Source organism: Lingula anatina, chromosome 7 (genome assembly GCF_051362555.1).
Source record: "Lingula anatina isolate TDL-2025a chromosome 7, LinAna3.0, whole genome shotgun sequence".
Lineage (NCBI taxonomy): Eukaryota > Metazoa > Brachiopoda > Lingulata > Lingulida > Lingulidae > Lingula > Lingula anatina.
Genome location: NC_141773.1, coordinates 3,094,110 through 3,114,923, shown reverse-complemented (window position 1 = coordinate 3,114,923; position 20,814 = coordinate 3,094,110). Strand labels below are relative to the sequence as shown.

The 20,814-nt window shown below is 38.9% G+C and overlaps 1 long non-coding RNA gene across 1 annotated transcript; it reads left to right on the top strand.

Moving 5' to 3' along the window:
• Positions 1 to 6,244: 6,244 nt before the first annotated feature.
• On the top strand, positions 6,245 to 19,397 carry LOC147760616 (uncharacterized). The gene is made up of 3 exons (XR_015335428.1): positions 6,245 to 6,404; positions 12,048 to 12,184; positions 19,278 to 19,397. It is a non-coding gene; the product is annotated as an uncharacterized LOC147760616 (long non-coding RNA).
• The last annotated feature ends 1,417 nt before the right edge of the window (positions 19,398 to 20,814 follow it).

Below are 20,814 nucleotides of genomic sequence, written 5' to 3'. Positions count from 1 at the left end.
GACATTTCATTTCATTTATTTATTACCTTGGTCTCTTGAGGACCATCAGTCTAGTACTGGTACAAATGTTACAACGACTATAGTTACAACAACTATAGGGTTAAATATGAAAATTCTCAGACACAAGCCTAAAATTTTCCGTACCGTTAGCTTACGGCCAACCTGGTCGAAGGCCTTCATCAGACTGACGTGAGTAGTTGTTCACACTCACTGACCGTCAGTCTGATGAAGGCCTTCGACCAGGTTGGCCGTAAGCTAACGGTACGGAAAATTTTAGGCTTGTGTCTGAGAATTTTCATATTTATCCAACAACCAAGCTAATGAACCTTTTTGCTCAACTATAGGGTTATTGCAAAGAATAATTATAATAGTAATAATCGTAATCATAATCATTATAACAATAATAATAGTACCTGTAGTAAATTAAATACATGAGTACTTAAATAAATAAACTACTTAAATAAATCAAATTAAATCAAATTGAATCAAATGAGATCAAATTGGATCAAATTAGATCAAATTAGATTAGATCTCATGCCGAAGCCTTCCTGCTTGGCTAAGATATCGTGCCAGGTTACATAATACTTTCTTACTGGAAGAATTCAGCAGGAGAACCAATTTGAACACCGAGGGTCTATTACAGTAGAAAGGTTTGATGAACCTTTTTCTTAAATCTAAATATCTAGAGCAACCCAGTATAAAGTGGAATTCGTCCTCCACATCATTGCAATAGGAACATTTTCTTTGTGAAATAGGGATTTTACTGTATCTGCCCGTTTCAATTGCAAGTTTATGGGATGATAATCTTATTTTACTAATCATTTTCTTAAACTGGAGCGGGATTGGTTTGTAAGATAAGTTTGAATAGTAACACGGTCGATAAGGTGTCTATAGAGCCAGCACTTTCTCGAGTCGTTAATCTCTGACAATATAGCTTGTTGTTTAATATCCATCAGTTTTTGATATACTAGAGGTACAATAAATTTTTCATCATAATTACTTGGATAGTGAAAAAAATCATTAAGACCAGTTTCTGTAAAAACATCATGAATCTTAGAGAGACATTATGCAATTACCATTAGATGAAGTAAATAAATATACCAGTGCATTGTAAACATACTGACTGAAAGTATATCCAAGTGACTCACAAAGGAATCCCGTACAACTTTTCTTTAAAAAAGTTTATTTCTGAGTAGTTTTTTTTTCTCAAGGTTTCACTGGGTATGCAACAGACCGCTAACAGAGGACAAATGACACTTACCCAAAAACAGCTCAATTACTGAGTATTATATTTTTGCTTCTACATTTCAGCATTTTCACGTTTAAATGAAATAGATATGCCAATTCTTTGATTATGCAAGTTTCTTAATCCAAAATTGTAATATCAAGGAATGGAATGTCACAGAAGGTGCGCAGTACCAAGCAAATGTTTCCTTGTCTGGACACGGCTAGTTTTCCTGAGAAACAATCGTCAGTTTATATATGATACTTAAAAATACAAAAAGAAATCACTGTCTTCAGTAATTATGGTGGTATTCATAAGGAGCTGCAAGCATGGCCTGTAGTTGTCTTGCTTTATTTAAAACGGGTCATAATGCCTTCAGACATTTGGGCAGCTTGAAATATTCCAATTACTTCGGATCCTTAGAGGTAAATGAGTTCTAACTGAAAAGTATAAAACAAATTAATAAAAACAATTTTAAAATCCCAGCTGATTTTGGTCTTCTTAAAAAAGGGAAATGTTCACATCAGTAATATTTCCTAGGTTTCATGACACTTCGTTAAAGACAAAATTCACAAACCTTTTCACTATCTAAAACAATTATTCCAAGAGTACCAGCAGTCTTTTCCATACAAATCACCAACAATGATATAATTAGCATATCATTTATGTCGTCGGTAGCCTGGATGTTGTAACCAGGTTGTTTATAAACACTGTTGGCACTGTTGGCACATCTTTATTGATACGCAAGGTAAAAACCAGAAACACCTTTTTGTTCTAGCATAATTCTTTATTCACTACTATAGGGTTACTTCTCGTTCTCCTCATTCCGTTTCCTCTGTCCTCCCTTTTTTAATTTCCTGGGGCGTTTTCGGACTGTTAATGTACATGCCGCCAGTTATATATAGCCCATTATGAAAACACAATCGTCTTAAAACTCTGTGATCGTGTAACCAAGCAGTTATACCAGTAGACTTTGTGCATCAGTCACCTCTTCGGCGTCGATCAGTTAAGTAGGTGAGTGCTCAGCTTCGGGTTGAACCTAGCCAAGTGGCGGTCTCAGTCAAAGACAATAATTGTATATCGTTTTTCTTTTTAAATGACATCTATTTATCATTTTCAGACACATACATGCCAATATGCGTTCAACATGCGGAAATCCCATCCCAGATATACATGTAACTTTGGAAATTTTTATGCACTGTATCTTTGGTCTGGGGTGTAAGTCTGGAAGTCAATGATTTTTTATTGTATAATTCAACATCAACATCCTCCAAAATGACTTGAAATTATAATTTTAACATAAAACATCGCTGTACATAATCCGGAATGGTTGGCGTATGACTGATAACATGTGCTCTCTTCTCTGACTGGTCAAATATCAGTGAAAACATCATAGATAGGGTGTCACAGGTCAATATATTATTTCGCCATTCCTGAGATTTATGGATGTAAAATCATAATCCATGATGATTATATTGTGTGTTAAGCAGAGCTATATAAATAGAATACATTTGTCGTTTACGAGGCCATACAGGCGGCTGGATAGACGGGCTGCTCGGTAGAAAATGTGGAGTCGGGTGTCTCAGTGGAGTGAACAGGCTGTAAAGATTGGAAAATCATTAAAATAATTCATTTATAATAATAAGTAAATGTACTAAGGGTATGTTTTATGATACTGCCGTAACAACGTCCTTCAGAGAGAGAGATTGTGGACGAAAGTATAATAAGAGGACACAATTGTGGCCCGATTGTGCTGTTGTGACATGCGCAGCTCATCTAACACATTAATGAAGTCCAAACTGCCCTGGCTTGCAGCCGCTACTACAGGTATGAACTGGAGTTACACAGACCAAAGACTGCTACAATTGTTTCTGATGTAATTTGGAAATCCTTCAGCACAAGCCAAAATTTTTACTTACGGTATACGTCCCCATTTACCACAACCGCCGTAAATGAAATACATTCCCTTACTTGAACAATTCATATTCACGTTATTATATCCAGAGCAATTTATCAGCACGGGCGTTTCACACCTAACCTAGTCAATGATGACAGACATATCAGGTAAGTTTGAAAAGAAAAAAATCTCAGGCGACGAACTTCTAAACCAAAGAGACTCGTGGTTTCTATTCTAATCCTATCCAGTTTTCTTCTTTTTTCCCTACTGCAAATTTAAAAACAGTCTAATAAATTTAAAAAGGAAAAAAAATGAAGAAATTTTGAGCATAAATTATTTGATCTCTCATCATGGATGAAAAGACTGAATTTAATATTAACTAGACACGGTCTTTGCACAAAGGGCCCTAGATGCGACCACGTGACCTATACGGGTTTTGAAACTGTATCAAGTCAACAGCTGCAGTTGGAGCAGTTGGCAGTACGTATTTACCGGCTGTCCTGAAATTGTGAACAAGGCCCTGTTTGGCGCGACTGGAACGCTCCCTGTACGCAGAATTATTTTGAGTTTATTTCAGATAAACATTGATTTAAGGAAATTAACATTTTCTTTTTCATACATTTATTTGGTAGAAACACAGGCACACAAATTATTTTAATTAAAATTAACGGTCGTGATAAAAAGCTTTTCTGTAATCCATTGTTGACCTCAGAAGAAAATCGCGCGTGTGCTAAATTGATATATGTTCGCTATATCTTACGATTAAGATTTAAAAAAAGTTCTTACAATACGCTTGAAAATGTCTTGAGCTTATTGCCAAAATTTATTCCGACCACCACAGGGCGATATCCACACGGCCATGGCTGTTTACTAATACTCCAAGAACTGGGATACTCCGCAATACTGTAAGCGACTTAAAACAACATTTACATAGACGTGGCCTTGGTGCGTGTCACGCTGGTAAACAGCACCGGTTGATTGGGTTACCTGTTGCATGAAGATTTTATTGCGAACCCGATCAAGCATGAACTGCCAACGCATATAAGATTAACCTGGTTAAGCCGTGTTTTGTTTCAGTGAAAAGCATTCTGAGCTTAAAATTGACTTTATATTTTTCTCCGCGTAAGTATATATGTGCATATTTCAATTACTCTTATCACACACACACACACACACACACATACACAAACACACACACATAAATAATAAGAGAAACAGTAAATAATGTTATTTTGCTATTACGTAAATGTTATATATTGCTGCAGGAACATTCCACATATCTTCAGCGGGAATATCGGTCAAGGCCCTAGCCAGAGTCTGAACAGCGACAACTGAAAAACATAACACAGCTGCTCCAAAGGTTTCCTCAATCTTAATTTCTTCAATATGAACCCAGGCCTCTTTAGAGGCGTCCTATCTTTCTAACAAGGGGCTAGAGAGAGAGAGAGAGAGAGAGAGAGAGCAGTTAGAGGGAGAATGGACAGTGAAACATTTTTTCGTTAAAAGTCGAATCGAAGAGAAATACAAACGATTTAGATTTATAATTTTGAGAATTTTTTTTTTTTTTTTTTGGTTCAAATCCTTGATCTTTTGCCTCGTGTATTTTTACCATATATATTATATTTTATACTAATACCTGATGTGTTTTCTTGAAAATGAAGGAATATGTCTTATTCAACACACACACACAAAAAAATGTAAATCCGCTCTAAATAATGTAGCAGACGACCGTAGAATTCCGGTGTTCTGCGGAACGCTCTATGAGCGAAGAACGGGTGGACTGAGCAGACTGGGACCCTCCGAAACATGCGCCACAGACGTGAAATTACGAGTAAAATCTTGTGTCCCCAGATTCAATTTCAAAACCGTTACGATATTTGTTAACATGGTGCAGCAGGAAAACCACTGCTCGATGCCATGAACGCTGTCACTAATATTAAGTTCTTGGCTCAGCAGGTACATGAATGAATACGGAAGAGATCTTTTTAAGGCTTCAAGGCAGCGGTATTATACAACTATAGAAACTACTGTAGATCTTTTCTGTCACGCAGGATTTTCGCCATTGTTCTTTTCCCCCTTTTTTCATACTTTAATGCCATTCTTACGACATAAATTACTAGATCGATGAGGTGACCTTGCTGGAGTTAGTTCAATTATGGCGAAGCCTTCAAGGAAAAAAAATCTTATATATTATGGCAGAAAATTTCTACAGGTATCATGGAAGCCCATAAACAGGTTTGGGTTTATCATGAAAAGGTTCCCCATTGGCTGAGGGATAAGTAAAGTACATTTACCCGCTAGGAGTTATTGTTATGTAGGAAATTACGTGCAATATTGAAACAATAACATGACGAATCGCGTTCTATTCATTTCTATTGCTCTTACACTGCTGTTGAATTCTAATGCACAGGCTCAGACGTTATATTATACACGGAAATATGATAATAATTACCCTCTTTATTATTATCTTATCATTATTTGCCATTGCGACATAAGTTTATTTTACGTCTATCACCGAATGAGTATAATAATAGATATGCATATATAATACGACAAGTACAGTGGTATGGAACTGAATATAATGACGATCGCTACTGTTTCGACATCGTCAAGCTTGTATGTTATATTCGGCATATGAGCATTTATTTAATGGGGAGTATCTCAACTAAAGCGTATAGCCCCGTTGCTAGGAGGAGAGAACTCTTTTCGCACTGAGAAAGCAACTCCTAGCCGTGGCAAATACGACGAAAGCACAGTAGGTTTATGCTCAGCGATCGCTTTAAACTAAACAGTTGCAGTCTCCATGCTTGCATTCTAAAAATAACACCATCTCTTTAAGGCGCGCTCTGATTGGCTGTTAGCCTACACACCCCGCTTAATCCTCGCGCTTTGCTGTTAGAGGTCACGCCTTCACCCAGGTTAAAAACTCGCACTTAAAGTGTAATAAATCCATATGCGCACAAAATAAAATTGTTTTTGAAACATAAAATTGGTAAGTTATAAAATAATTTGAAACTCTTACCAATGTGCACTGTGTGAGTTGCACACAAAAAGTTTAATGATTGCTAAATTAAGGACACTGCACACTGCAGTGCGAGCTGGCGAGCGGGGTGAGAAGCAGTAAAAGGCACAGCTGACTGACTGTCGATTTCCAGGGGTTATTTTCCTCGCTGCCAAGCACTAAGGCTGACATCTGCATCGATTGCGGTCGACCAGCTGATATGAGTCAAGCTAGGGATTTTTCAATCTGAGGCTGGCGATGAAGAATGGACTTGGAGACCGGTAAGTCGACACGCTGTATCTTTTTTTATACTAGTGTAAATTGTGTCTGATGGGTCTGGTTGATAACATAATTAAGTATATGATATAAATGTCATTTGAGTGTGATTGTCTTTTTACTGTATTTGAATTGGGATTTAAGGTAAACACAAATATATAACTGACAAAAAAGTCTTAGAAAACTTCCCCTGTGTATTATGGCTACCCTCAAAGTGTAGGCCTAAGGTTTATCATAGGGATTATAGACATTGGTCGCAAATATTATGGTTGTTTTCATCATATATATAATATGATAATTAATTATTAGGATGATTCGATATGCGGTCTTACTCAGACTACATAAAAACCGGATAAGATACCGGCATATATTGATAAGTCATTCATTCTATACAGCTTCACAGGCGTGTTTAATGTTAGATGAGTATACTGGTTATATATTCTTACACGAGGTAGGAGCGAGTTTAAATACGTTAGTGCCTTAAAGAGGTTTAACGATCTCGTCCCAACTCGGAAAGGCTCTCTAGCGTGCGATATGTGGCTGTCCTTGTGGTCAGTGCGATATGGTATTTTGTTCGTGTGGTCAGTGGTGTGATTATCGCCACTAATAGGCCATTAGATAACGGACAGATAAGAGCGGAGAGCAACCGGGCGAAGAGAGGGGCCCAGGTCGGCACGAGGTGAGGGTATGGTAGAGTGCCTAATGCTTCTGTACTGTCTTGTTGGTTGCTGGAATGAAGATATGCCCCGGTGCATGTAATGTGGTCATTCATGTCCTATAATATACCAGTATGAAGTCAGGTTTACTCATGAAATGTTGACATTGTATTGCGCCACGCTCCGAAACGCCGCCGTATTCGACTTAGATTTACTACGCTTTATACGTTGCGGTGTGAATTCTTAGTTCAAGAAACACTTGGGAATTTCCATTAGTTAAGTCCTATGGAACGCAGATTAAAAAGAAAGATGGTTTAAGGATTTCAGTGATTGGCAGGTAACTGAGAAAGAAGGGATAAACTTAAGTGTTTACATATGTTTCTTGTTCTATTGAAATGATAATTTTTTGGGGGGGATTTGTGTGTTATGGCCTGTATTTCGTCCTCTGTTGAACTTTACGGCTGGATTACAAACAGTTATTTATAGATACATAGGATAATATTACACTGTCAATTATTGTCATACCACGGTGAAAACATATAAGAAGAGCAGAGCTTTTCGCAGCGCAGTGAACGTTAACCTAACTCAAAGATATTCCGATATGACAAAAGAAATAGGAATTATTTTAATGCCTGTAAAGCTACTTTTACCATACTTACTTTTGAAAACTATGGACCCTAACGCAATAGCGACTGTAAATTTAAACGCGTACTTATTTTAAGGAGACCAATATATGTTTCATCGGAAATCGAACGAATTTTCACAAATCGAACCAAGCGCATTTCGGATTAATGAGCTTATCATTAACACCCACAATGTACAGTATATAGGCACTATTTTGACATTACAGCAGAGTAAGAGCATTTCCATACATCGATAATAATATTGTTTTCTGAGAGAGATAACCCCCGCTCCCATCCTTGAAAAGGAAATTTATGACATTTTCTTTCATAAATGAGTATCAACCCGATAATTTGAGGCTTGTCTTCTTGTTATGACAGCTTGAGATGTATTTCGTTAAGGTTATTAAAATTCAGTTAACTTAGGTTTGCGTGTGCTCACGTCATTCATGTCGGGGGCGGTTAAAAATTTCGGGTGGTGGGAGTGCGATATAGAAACTGAGAACAACACATTTGTCATCATATTCCGTCACATTGTCCTTTTGTTATGTCTATAACTGGCATATGGTTAGTGTCAGGAAAAAAAGAAGCAAGTGACGAATATTATCTGAGATTAGGGTGCTTTTGATGAAAAACAAAGTCGTATATAATAGATATGTACATGTATCAGAGGCCAGTGGGTACATTTGTATAAACAAAATTTGTATTAATTTTGAAACTCCCAGATAGTGATCCGGGGATTGGCTTTCACTATCGTGTTGGTGTTGTTTTGTAATATTTTAATGATCATACAGAAGTATATGTTTCTCTTCGGGCAGGGGTTGAAAACGCCAACGATTTTTCACTCATGTTCTTTTTCTCTTTTTTTTTTAAATGATAGGGGTCGTTTAACAATTTATGCGCTGTGTGAATACACTGTCAATTTTCTTGGATAGAAGATTCTATGAATAAGATGACATAATGTGCATTTTCATGTGGATAATTCTAAGAATCAAGCTGGAGGAATATATTTGCAGTACACTGAATCATAGTTCCGTGATACGCATTATTACCAGACAGTTCAGTAAAAAGCGCTGTAGAGATATATTATAGACCTGCATAGAACAAACTGACGTTTATATAAAAGGGATCTTTGATTTTTTGATGAAAAGTTAGTTATACGTAAGGATAAGAGAATTATTTTATTTATTTTTTTTTCTTTGAAAAAAGAAGAAATAACATTGATGGAGGTATTTTCCGGATATTCATACGGCCAAAACGTTTTCAAGAATTAAAAAAGGAAGTAGAATTAAGTATAGTAGTGAAAATTAACCCTGCGAACATTGGCCCCCTAATAAAAAATTAGTCATTAATTACGAGATGACAGCGGTATATGTTCTCTATAGCTATTGGTAGGCGGACGTTGAGCAGTGCGAGTGCCGTTAGTGGTGTACCGCAACTGCCATAACTTCACGTGCGCGAATCGGGACAGCAGTTTCTCTCGGTAAATTGCCCAGGCAACGGCCCAGCAGAAAGTATTATATATCGCTTAATAAGTAGATTTAAAGGGCTCTGGTGACGCCAGAGTTGGGTATGGCATTGTGAGTGCGCTATGGATACAGAAAACGGGTGCAAGTATGGAGAGAGAGAGAGAGAGAGAGAGAGAGAGAAACTGAGAGAGAGAGCGAGAGAGAGAGAGAGGAAAAGAGACAGAAAGAAAAACCGAGAGAGAGGGAAAAAAGAAAGAGAGAGAAAGGTAGAGAGCGAGAAAGAGGTGTGAGTGTGGGTGTGTGTGTGTGTGTGTGTGTGAGAGAGAGAGAGAGAGAGAGAGAGAATAAAGCACCCCATTACCGCGCAATGCAATAAACGTCAGTCAATGTTGACAGACGCGCCTTGGGGCCATCAGCTGATTTTTAATTTGATTTTTGTGGTTAAGAAAAAAAAATCCTCCCATAATGTAGTGTGATTCATTGCTCAGAAAAGTTCACCTTGGGCCGAAAATAGCATCGACAGACAGCGACTGCTTAGTTACATCACCTAGCCTGGTCCAGTACGTCTTCAACTCCGACCCGACGTTGCTGAGGAAAAGATTTTAAAATAAGATCATGCCGAAATGATTAACTCCGATTTCGTTTCAAATTTAGGAAATATACGCACACATCATCCGCACACAAAGAGGACATTTATTTCGATTTATGGGTGTGCAATGAGAAGAAAATAAGCAGAGATAAAATTTGTTTGGAGCGAGGTAGATGTTTGCCAAAGAGACAGGCCAGGGCTCCCGTACTATAAACCTATCAGATAAAAGGCAACGGATAGTGGAGCAATGGCACATAATAATGTACAGGTACACACAAATATATGTACACTCACTGTACACGTGCACGTTTCTCGTTATACACAGTAAAACCGGAACAATTTGACTCATGAAATTCCCACTCGTAAGGCCTAGGTAAAGTTTATATAACAAAGGGCCCACTTTCATGGATATTGGCATCTGAATTTTCTTTGTTGAAGGAGAAAAAAGGGTTAGATGGTAAAAATAGCATTCGGGGGTTGTACCGTGACGGAACAAAAGGCAATGTGTACGTAAGGTTTTGGATCTGGCGTGTACCCTGGACGACACAATTGTGAAAAGTTACGAACCCTGGCGTAAAGTGTAAACTACCCGCTGTCTCGGTCTATATGAGATTCATGGTTGAAGTCGTTAATATACAGCTTTTTATTCAATCTCTTTTGATTGCAGACAGACACTGCGATTAAGATTGTAAGTAAAACAAAAAAAAAAAAAAAACTTGCACTGGGGTAAATGCCCTCCTTTTCATAGTTACATCTAATATCTCGGCTACAACTGCGTATTTCATTGATGCTGTAAAGTTGTGTAATTTTAATTCCTATTTTACAACTATTTGGGTGGCTTCCAGATATACCAAAACGCTCCTCACTGACTTTTGATATTGACTTCTAATGATCATGATGACCTCAATCTATAGAGACGAGAAGGCCGCATGTTGCGCCTAGCTAACGTTACGGTCACTGATTACCGACCACATGGTCTTGTGGAGAGGATCGGCAGGGTCAAAGGTTTCAGAATCAGACGATAGACAAGTCGAACGTCTGGGCGTTCGTGGCGGGGAGGGATCCTCGTGGTTAACCACGTTTCTGATGTAAGTGCAGAAATATTGTCAGTGGTCAACTGGTTGTTCATATGCAAGTAGAGAGAACTTTTTGACAGACTCGTTGAATATTGTTTCGTAAATGAGTTTTGTTTTCCATAATATGGTAAGTAAAACCATGCGGTTAGACAGTACCACGATTTCCTTATGTGAACGTGCGATAGTTCATGTGTGCGCCCGTAGAAAGGACACGTCGCGGAAAGGTGTATTCAGACGAGAAAACGATCTCATCTCCAGTCTTCACAGAAAGGCAAAACAACATAGATCATTCGAAACTGCTTTTTAAGTCGTCCGAAGGCGCCAATTACCCTATTTTCGATCTAAAGTAGTCATGCTTGAACGGTTTTCGACTTAGCCATGCTACACGTTGAAGCCATAAGTTAGTTTTTTTTCTGTCAGTAATGACTGAGAAGTACGGTCTTTACCACAATTTATGTATCATCCGGTGAAACTGTAATAATGGGGTGTGCCACGTTCCCAGTCAAACGTGACATATCAAAAATGGAGAGGCAACAAGATAGTATCTCCTAATAAATGATAATGATCACGTCTACAGACGCTCAGGTGAAGGGGGTGACAGTGAGGTTACTGTGATGGCTAGTACAGATTGGAGAAAGGGTCAGAAGGGGTTAGGACCACTTTTTTCTCAATATATTTAAACACTGCGTTTAATATTGAGTCGCCGAGTTAATGCCCCATCCAGGTACAGTAAGCTCTGTGCTGGACACGCAGCTTCCTAAAGTGTGCGCTTGTCGTTATTGCTTCAGACTTAGATAAGTCCGTTTGATACAAATCGACCCTTACACCACCAGTTCAGACATATATTTGCTAATATGTCATTGATATGCCTCTGACCACACATTGATAGGGTGATTATGAAAATACCCCAACATGTGTAAAAACCTGTTAATCGTTAATTTAGTATTGACTTGTATATTGGAGTAAACAGAGGTAAATCATTGACTGGCAGTTTCACAATGAGGGTGCATGCCCCTAGAAACCGATATAGAGTAGTTTACTTGGTTTATATAATATAACATATTCATGACGGGGAATTGCTGGTATTCATCAGGAAGCAATATTATCACAGTTTGTAACAGTAGCATTATTTGTAACATGTCCTCCTTGGTTTTTACTCGATAAGTGGGAGGTCATATACCAGCTCCCGGATGTATCCAGGGATATTGGATATATCCAGGGATATCGGATATATTCAGGGATACCGATACCGGATACATCCAGAAATGGTGGCAATTCTCGGGTGATAGCACTGCGCATTTCACGCTCTGGCTGCCGTGCTGTACCACATTCCAGTTCTGGTAGAAGTACTTCTCTGTGTTATCAGCTTGCCAAGGTTAGTCAACCTCCAGCCGGCATGCATAACCACGCTTTATCACTGTGTCAACAAATTTTATTGGATTAAGATGAAGGTCTGGGTCATGGTCACGTTGTTATAATAACTGTCTGAAGAGGGCCCGCCACGTGTGTGTGTGCGTGCGTGTGTTTGTGTGTGTGTGCGTGCATGTGTGTGTTTGGCGCTTAGCAAAGAAAATATTAACGAGAAAAACTAAACAAGTGAAAAGAAAGGTATCTCTTTTTTATGAAATGATAGACATACATCAATGAAAAAAAATGAAAAAAGAAAAGAAAGAAAATGTATACAGTAGAGGACCTGTTGGTTAGCACGCAGACATGGCATTTCCAACGTAAGAGTATGCGCGGTCGTCTTTCACGGGGCTAATAAGGTTGAAAATAAATCTTCTGAAAGGAGACGGGAATACATTGGCCTAAAGTTTAAGGAGCGCGGGTTAGAAACAAAATTATCTCATTACAAAATAACACCGGGTAGTGGCGCCAAAACGTATACGCTGAAACTTCTCTGAAAAGTGACTTGAGCCCTGCAAATAGTAAAACGTTACCTTGTGTAGTTTCATCATCGTGTGATGGACATGGGCCGGTGATCGACTTTGGGTAAAGGTTTCAACGACACCAGACACATATATTTGCTCTAAAACTAAAAAAAACACGTGTTAAGCAGTTGAAATATATGAGTTCGTTTTGGGAAATCAATTGTTTATTGCTTTGGACTTATGGTTTCATACAAAGCATCCCAGGCTATCCGTGATTTCACGCGTACGTGCGAAAGGTACCTGTGTACCTGTATACGTGACTACAAGGTGCCTGGCTGGTTGTATAACCAGAATGCTACAAGACTGGGATCATGTCCGCGCCTAAAGTTGGAAAGGCTCACTGCATGCGAATGCGGATTTCATAGGTAGTAAAGGCTCTGTGTGGTCGAATAGAGTGCACCTTGAATATTCATTTATTCTCAAAAAGTGTATATCAGATATGAAGTTCAGTGTTCACTTGTGTTAAGGTGAAGGCGGTTTGATAGGGTTCACGCGCATAAGGGCATTTAGTGCCAATCCCTCTGAATGATTGGGCGAGTTCCCGAAAAATACTCTCCCCATGTCTTTTGTAATAATAGGATGTTTTTGTAACATAGTCGGACAGCTGGTGCGAATCAAAAAATACATGTTAAGTCAGCGATTTAACTACTCATACGTCTTCGTAAGCACGCTCTATGACCGACAGTGTTATTCAACGCGGCAGGAACAAAAGGCAAAAGCAAAATTTCATTTCTGAGTGCCGTGATTGAAGCCCCATCCGCCGCGCTAGGACTGAAATAGAACGAGACTCCGTTCTTAATTCAGGACCAGCTCACTTAATGAACCGTGCACCAACCAAGTCTAATTTGGCGTTCATAATAGGCACGAGCTCTACAGGAAATAACACTTGGGAGGCGCGTGTGCGGGACCCTTTTTTATCGGGCATTGTTTATTTTCTTTATCGGAAGAAACCACATTTTCTTGTGCTATCGACTAATCCAAAGAAGCAGCTTGCACTGGGTGAACTCCCGGCATCGCAACCGGTATGGGATGACTGTTATGACAGCCACAGGTTGGCGAGTGCAGTTATCCACTGTTTTTGTCCCCTGTCAGGCGTGGTACAGACGCGCGCACACACACACATACACACACACAAACACGCACGCATGCATAGACACACACAGGTACACGCACGCATGCACACACACTTTTGTGTTTGTGAAGAACATATGGCGGTTACATGCACCATAGACATGCTAATTGTTTTTTCCTCGTTCAAAAGAGACCTGCAAAAAATGAGCAAAAAAGTTCAGATTTTATGAAAATAAATGCCGTATAACGAGTGTGTCCTCCAGTGCTGATAGTTCCCAATTGGAACGACATACGCAAACGATACGATGGGTCGACCAGTTGCCATGGCAACTCCCAAGTAGATGGAATTAGAGCATGTTGTATTCAATATCGTCATCCCAGACATACGTCTCTTTCAGACCAATCCCCCAAAGAGAAATGTTGGACAACTTAACACTAAACCCTCTGTGAGGAGGCCGCGGTGTCAAGAGCCTTCCTGTTTTTGTTTACAGCGTTCTATTCAGCGGTATATTCATCCGTCTCTTCCCTGCTGAAAAAAAAACGAATTATGGCGAAAAATATCATACCGAGAAACATTATGTATTGGTGTTTTTTTCCCACATCTGTGCTAGTGCAACTTGATTCAGAGACAAACATGTGACGGAAAGCTGTCAATTCCTCTGAAACAACTACCTTGAACTTCAGTCAAAACAAGAGCTACACGTTGAAACGGCAGGATGCATGGGTTTTGGGCAATTGAGTTTATGGAGTGTTATTGAAAAAAATCAGATATTACATGGTGTCTGCTGCGTTTTGTGGCATTGGTGAGTTTTGTAAGACCTGTGAAGGTGAACAAAAGCAAGGTAATTACACCACGTTGCACAGTATCAGAACTTGGAAATAATTGCTTTGTTTTGACTAAAAATCCCCCAGATTGACACATGAGTGCTCGTGACACAAATGTGTGAAAAAGGTCACGCTTGCGGGTTTCACTGCCTGACGCAATGTTTATAGTAAGGGTGGACTTTTTGTGTTTTGTGGTTTGCCTGAAACTAATCCAGACAGGACTCACTTTCAGAACAACCTGACATCTGAATGAAGTTGCTTTGTAGTATTTTCTGCCCCGATAGCTTGGAAAGAAGCAAGTATAGGCGCTTCGTCTGGGACCTAAATCTTGGCTTCTTTTCTGTTTATATATCCACAGATGAACAATATTCTTATTGTCGCTGTGGAGGAGCAGACATCAGTTATCACGGGTTTTGGTTCATAAGCCTTGGGATTTCTGCGTTATAAACTGCATTCAGTGGACAGTGTCGTCAAGTCACTTGTTGGACATTGCCAAGTTGCCATATTTCTCGCAGATGTTCTTGCACTGCTTTATGTGTTTCTTTGAACAGCAGGTAATGTGTTACGTGTAGATTTTGTTCCACTTGTTAATAAGCAGATTATTGCATGATTTAGTCTCAGGTTTTTGACCAAGGTGTGCGTTCCGACAACTTTGCCGACTGTATTTTGTAAAATTTTTATCGGGGTCCTCTGAAAACTATAAATGCGACAACGTTGTCACCAAATTGGAGTATATTGTATTGTACATTAAATGAGGCGATGTTTGAATGTCTTTTATTTCCATTGCCATTTGAAAAATATATAATAGATTTACATTTATTGGACTGTTACATTATCATGTTTAAAACTAGAATTCACTTAATTTTTTCCTTGATCAAGATCAAACAGAATAAGAGACGAATTGTTCAAGCGAATTTTTTTGTTGTATAATTTTTGCCGGTACTTGGCCGGAATGCATTAAAATTTTACATCTACTTAAATTTGAAATCCCGATCGATGATGCGGTAAACGGAGTACCTGGATGCGGTTTTACGTAGAAAGTCAACCTATACTCAAAGATAAAAAATGTGCTCGAAATAATCCAGAAGTAGTTCACTTGAAGGAAAATGGGATCTTCGTTTTACAAATCACATTTGATCACCGATTTGGGATAGATAACTGAGATGAGCGATTGCATAGTTTTTAGATAGTTTTCAAAAGGTTTATTTCTAACATCATTTTCAGAGTGATTTCAAACATGTGTCACGATTAAACCTATAGTATGATAAGAAAATACAGCCATCAAGGGGCCCGTTATTAAAAAAGATGTTTATGGCAGTGGGACTGAGAGAGACCAAGTGAACACCTGGGCAGGATTGTGGAATCTAAGACACGCACCTGCGGGTTTACGACCACTTATGTATTCGCTAGGTGTACGGTTTGACTACCAGATACCAATTTAGCTGTTCGGGGCATTAGTTGACATCCAGGGTCCTGGACAGAAAGAGCCCAATTTCATACATTTGGTGGGCTAGCCGAATGCACTCCTCGCTGAGCTGTTAATGCCGTCTCTCTGTGGTTTGAGAGGCATTTGTAAATGTTTAGTGCGTTGTCAGCAAAGTAATCGTACATATAACACATTTGATCGCTGTGTATCTGCATTGGTTCGTATCAAGACAGTTTTAGAGGAATCATAAAGAAGAAGACACGTGATGATGTAGTTTTGCAAAGGAGTCACGTACAAGACGAAATGCCAAACACTCTTTTCGTAATCGGAAGATAAATATGAAAGCTAGGGTTCTAACGTTTATCGTAAAATATTATTCATATACGTACACTATTGGGGAAAACCCAAGGGGTAATTCGTTTGTGTGGTCCACGACTGTCGAATGCGATAGGCAAATACTAATACTTGTCTTAATATTGATGTTCGCGATGAATTAACAAAAACCACGCCATCGATTTTTGAGCAGGAAGCTAGAAAATAGTCAATCGCAATAAATGATTCATAACAGCAATCAGCTGATGCGAGTGCGTCCTATTTTTAGAGCCAAGTGTTGGAGATGCGAAATGAGCGAAGCAGCTGGGGAAAGATAGTGGTTCTGAGAAACGGCATTTGGTTTAATTTCCCGGAGTTGTTTGGAGGCAGCCTGAAGAAAAACAAGTAGAGATATATTCATCTTTTTTGAAAGCTATCCGGAAAAAATAACATAAATGATATATGTTCTGATCTCATTCTTATTTAATGTTCACTATGTGGTTTGCTCCAACAGTTACAGGGAAGGAAGAGGTAAGCGCTCTTAGCTGATCTGGCACTGCCACGACTTTTGAGCAGGGGACATTTTTAATACTCTAACGTTATTTAAGGGCATAAGTGAAGTCGATGGACACGATACACCTGGTCTGCTTTGAGAAAAACCAACGTGTACAACGTAGTTTACTTTTCCCGAAACCTGAAATGTCTTAAAGTTTAAACTTGAAATGTGTAACTCCAACCTGCGGACGATATATGCTATGTAAGCCTTCCTTGTCAGTATAGATCTGTTTATGGTTGGGAGAAAAGCACCCAGTTGGCGCACGGTGACCAGGGGCTGACAGGACACCGCCGGTGATGGAAGGTGATTAGCCCAGAATTGGCCCCGTGCCCGAATGCCATGTGCTCTCCAACTCTGCTGTGTTTAAAGACAGATTAAACTGTCACCGACCCTGAAGTACCCGTCTTGTTTGAATAATTGACCAGTGGTGGACAGTCCTTCATTGGTCATTGACCTAGGTATTTGCTGTTTCTTTGAAGTGACAAGGTGGGAATGATATGGTCATTTAAAAATAGCCGAGGTTAACTGCTCTTTTATCTTTTTGTCAACTTGGACTACGACTCATTTGCTCTTTGTTTGGACACTCTTTAACAGCAAAGGAAACGGCGGGATGGTTTGGAATTTCATTGCGCCACCTGAACATTTCTGAGGGAAGGGGATACCAGTGGCACATCAGACAAATGACGATATTAGTGACGTAACATACAGTGGAAAATCAGTGACGTAACACAATAAGATATCAGTGACGTAACACTAAATGAAAAATTATTCTTAGGCTCATTCTCAGTGTAAAACTGCTTGTGGCTGTATATCTTTTCCTTCAAAGAAAAAAGTAGAGACAGTCCAGCCCCTGCCCTAACTTTTCCTGTAAAAAAATGAAAATATTTTTCCGGAACGCCAGCTTTGTCGAAAAGCTGTGCATGGTATTAATGTTTAAGTTAAAACTTTCACTATATATTTATTTACAATGCTTTATTTGTTACAAAATTGAACCTTTACTTGCATCGATATACCCCTATGTTTTTATAACAAAGGTAACACGACCGCCAGTTGACTTGTAGAATCTACAAACCTTTTTGTGAACCATAGTGGAGTCACTCTCATTACAATAGGGCTAACTGTATTATAACCTAAAAATATTTTTGATCTAGGTCATATCAGGTAAGCTTGTGAGGTGCCATCAAGGCATTGTTCTCCAGGGTTCATGACGCGTGCAACACGATGTGCTTTATAAACACTGCCATGTTATGGTCCACCTCACATCTACGGCGTCCTGATTTGATACAGGCTATAGCTTGAACATGGCGACAAAGAGTCGTCGGCGTTTTGTGTGGCGTTCTGGTTAACTTATGGTGCCTCTTTAAAACGTTCACCAATTTTTAGGAGGGGTTCACTGTTGGTAAGACGAAGACGAGTTTAATGTAATAAGAAATGAGACCTGTAAAGCATGTAGCTTGGATGCTTACCCGATGTATTACAAATGTCCAAAAAACACTTCTAAATGGCTGTTTTGCTAATTTCTACGTTGCATATATTTTGTTAGGGACTGAGTATAGTTATTGTGATAACAGATGACTTCAAACGACAACAATGCCGAACTTTTTTCAGAACATTTATCGAAGGCGACGGTACACTTGAAACTGAAATACGATGTAAACAATTAGATAAATAGAGTTAACCTGTTGTGTAGAATCCCCCCATACAAAGTATCACCAGACCGATAATGCGAGTTAAATTAGATCATTAGAGAGAAAAAAAAGATGAAAAGGGTTTTTAATGTATTTTAATTTAACAATCCTACACGTAGGGAATTGTGTAAGAAGTTGGATAGAACACTTAATTAAGTCAAGAGTGAATGCGTCCGAAAAGGAATTTGTCAGTTAGGAATCGTCGCTGAGCAATTTGACGAGGCTCTCGCGTGCGAGGGATGCGTGGTGAATGAATGGTAAGGTGTCACTGTGACTCTTGTAATACTTTCTCGTGAAAGGCGACAATGGTCATTGTGCTCGCGGGTTTTGTTCTTAAACCTGTGGCGATTTCAAGAAGTCCAGTTGCGATCATGTAGGCAAGGGTGCACCTCTCTGATAACGTTTAAACCTGTGGCGTGCCAAAGTGGTTTGGGCTGTGCAACAAAGCAAGGGGTGCGATTTCGGCACATTAGCTATTGTTCTTTTGGGAGTATTTCCTTTACTTGTTCCTCAAATGATGAGGCTGCAGCTCAAATCGTCGAACGGCCAGCGTATAGTAAATACATGTACTGGAAAATTTTCCGTTCGTTTTATCTAACAAAAAATGAAGACCAAATTGTGAATCTGTTAAACTAAATATTTTCATTTTCTTTTTGCAGCAAACGGTAAATGAGCCTTGAATTCAAGTAACTGAAAGAAGAAAAAAACATATAAAGGAGAAAAGAAAAGAGTGGAGGTGGAAAATCGAAGTCAGCTTCATGATTTCGTGACCGTCAAAAGTAAGTTAATCTAAAATGTTCTATTAGTTTGAAGCCTGATAACTTCACATGGGGTTTTAAGCTATATGCCAGACTTTGGTATTGCAAAACATATTGTCAAACTATCGAGAGTCATTTCACTAAAGGTGTTGATACAATGTTTCGGATACTTTGCTGTTAGTATAAGTGAACCCACAGTTCAAAAATGAAAAAGTTCAGACTGACATAAAAGTAGGGCGAGAAAACATTGAAGCATCGGAATAGCATCGAGTTGAATCAGACAGTGTTTGACATTAGCAAGATTGAAGACGGGAATCGCGACCTCCTCTCTAGTCCGGCTTCGATACAAGTGGAATTATTCCATTATTTTGTGAAGCCTAATACTTGTTTGGGTGCTTTCATTTCCGTCTATTTGGCTTCATGACGTCAAATATCACATCATTAAAAACATCTAGTGGTTTGTCTCCGTGAAACTCTGTTTTAAAGCCTCTGTTCGTTAGGTAACCGCACTCATGCCTTTTAAAAATAGCCACGCTGTATCCCGTTATGATTTAGTTAATGAAGTGAGGTTGCATGGATAAGGAAATGTAACTAGTAGTTTCACTCCACGTCAACCTGTAATTGAACGAGAACTGTTTTATACATTCATAATCTTTGTGCAGCTCAAAGGCCACTTGTAGAAATTTCAAGTAGTTTTGTTTTGTTTTTAACTGCTTCCGTTTACCCTTGGACTCAACAAGCAGCCTAAATACAACAGAGTTCAAATTATGTGGAAGAGCCGAAGGTTAGGATTTTAATACATTAAACTATGTAATAATGTTTGCTATAAATGTCAAATGTCTTAGAACAGGTTTCTATTTTTGGGTGTACTTTAATATTTACTGACACGTTAAAGGCTCAACGTGTCAAATTCGCACCGTTTTGTAATTGTTATTTGTATTTATGGCTCCAAAGTACACTTCGCGTGCAAAAAGCGCAAACAGTCAAAGGAAACAAATTTATAAAAATAGGCAAGTCAAATTGTTCTGCAAAAGCCAAGCAAATGATATATAAAAGGGAAAATATTTGTGCCTCGTGTCGTTCCCTTTGCCATCTGAAAAACGGCACTGCACAAATCTCCGCAAATGTCTTTTTTTTTCACGTTGCACATTTTCATACATCATGCCACCAGTTAACCCAGAAATCAGCCAATGAGAACACGCGTAGCTGACACACCTCTGCATTCTCTCTAGGATTTATTCCACGCATGCGCTGCTGTTGCCATAGCTTTAAGTATGAAATATATGCGAATCCCAACTTCATGCTCTATATGTAAAGGGGTTACAGTTGAAATATTTATAGGGAGTTTTTTCGACATTTGCGGCTGTAGCAAGTTAGATTGCGACTCAAACACACCACTTATTTTGTCGTTAAACATTTGGGTTGCCATACACCAGAG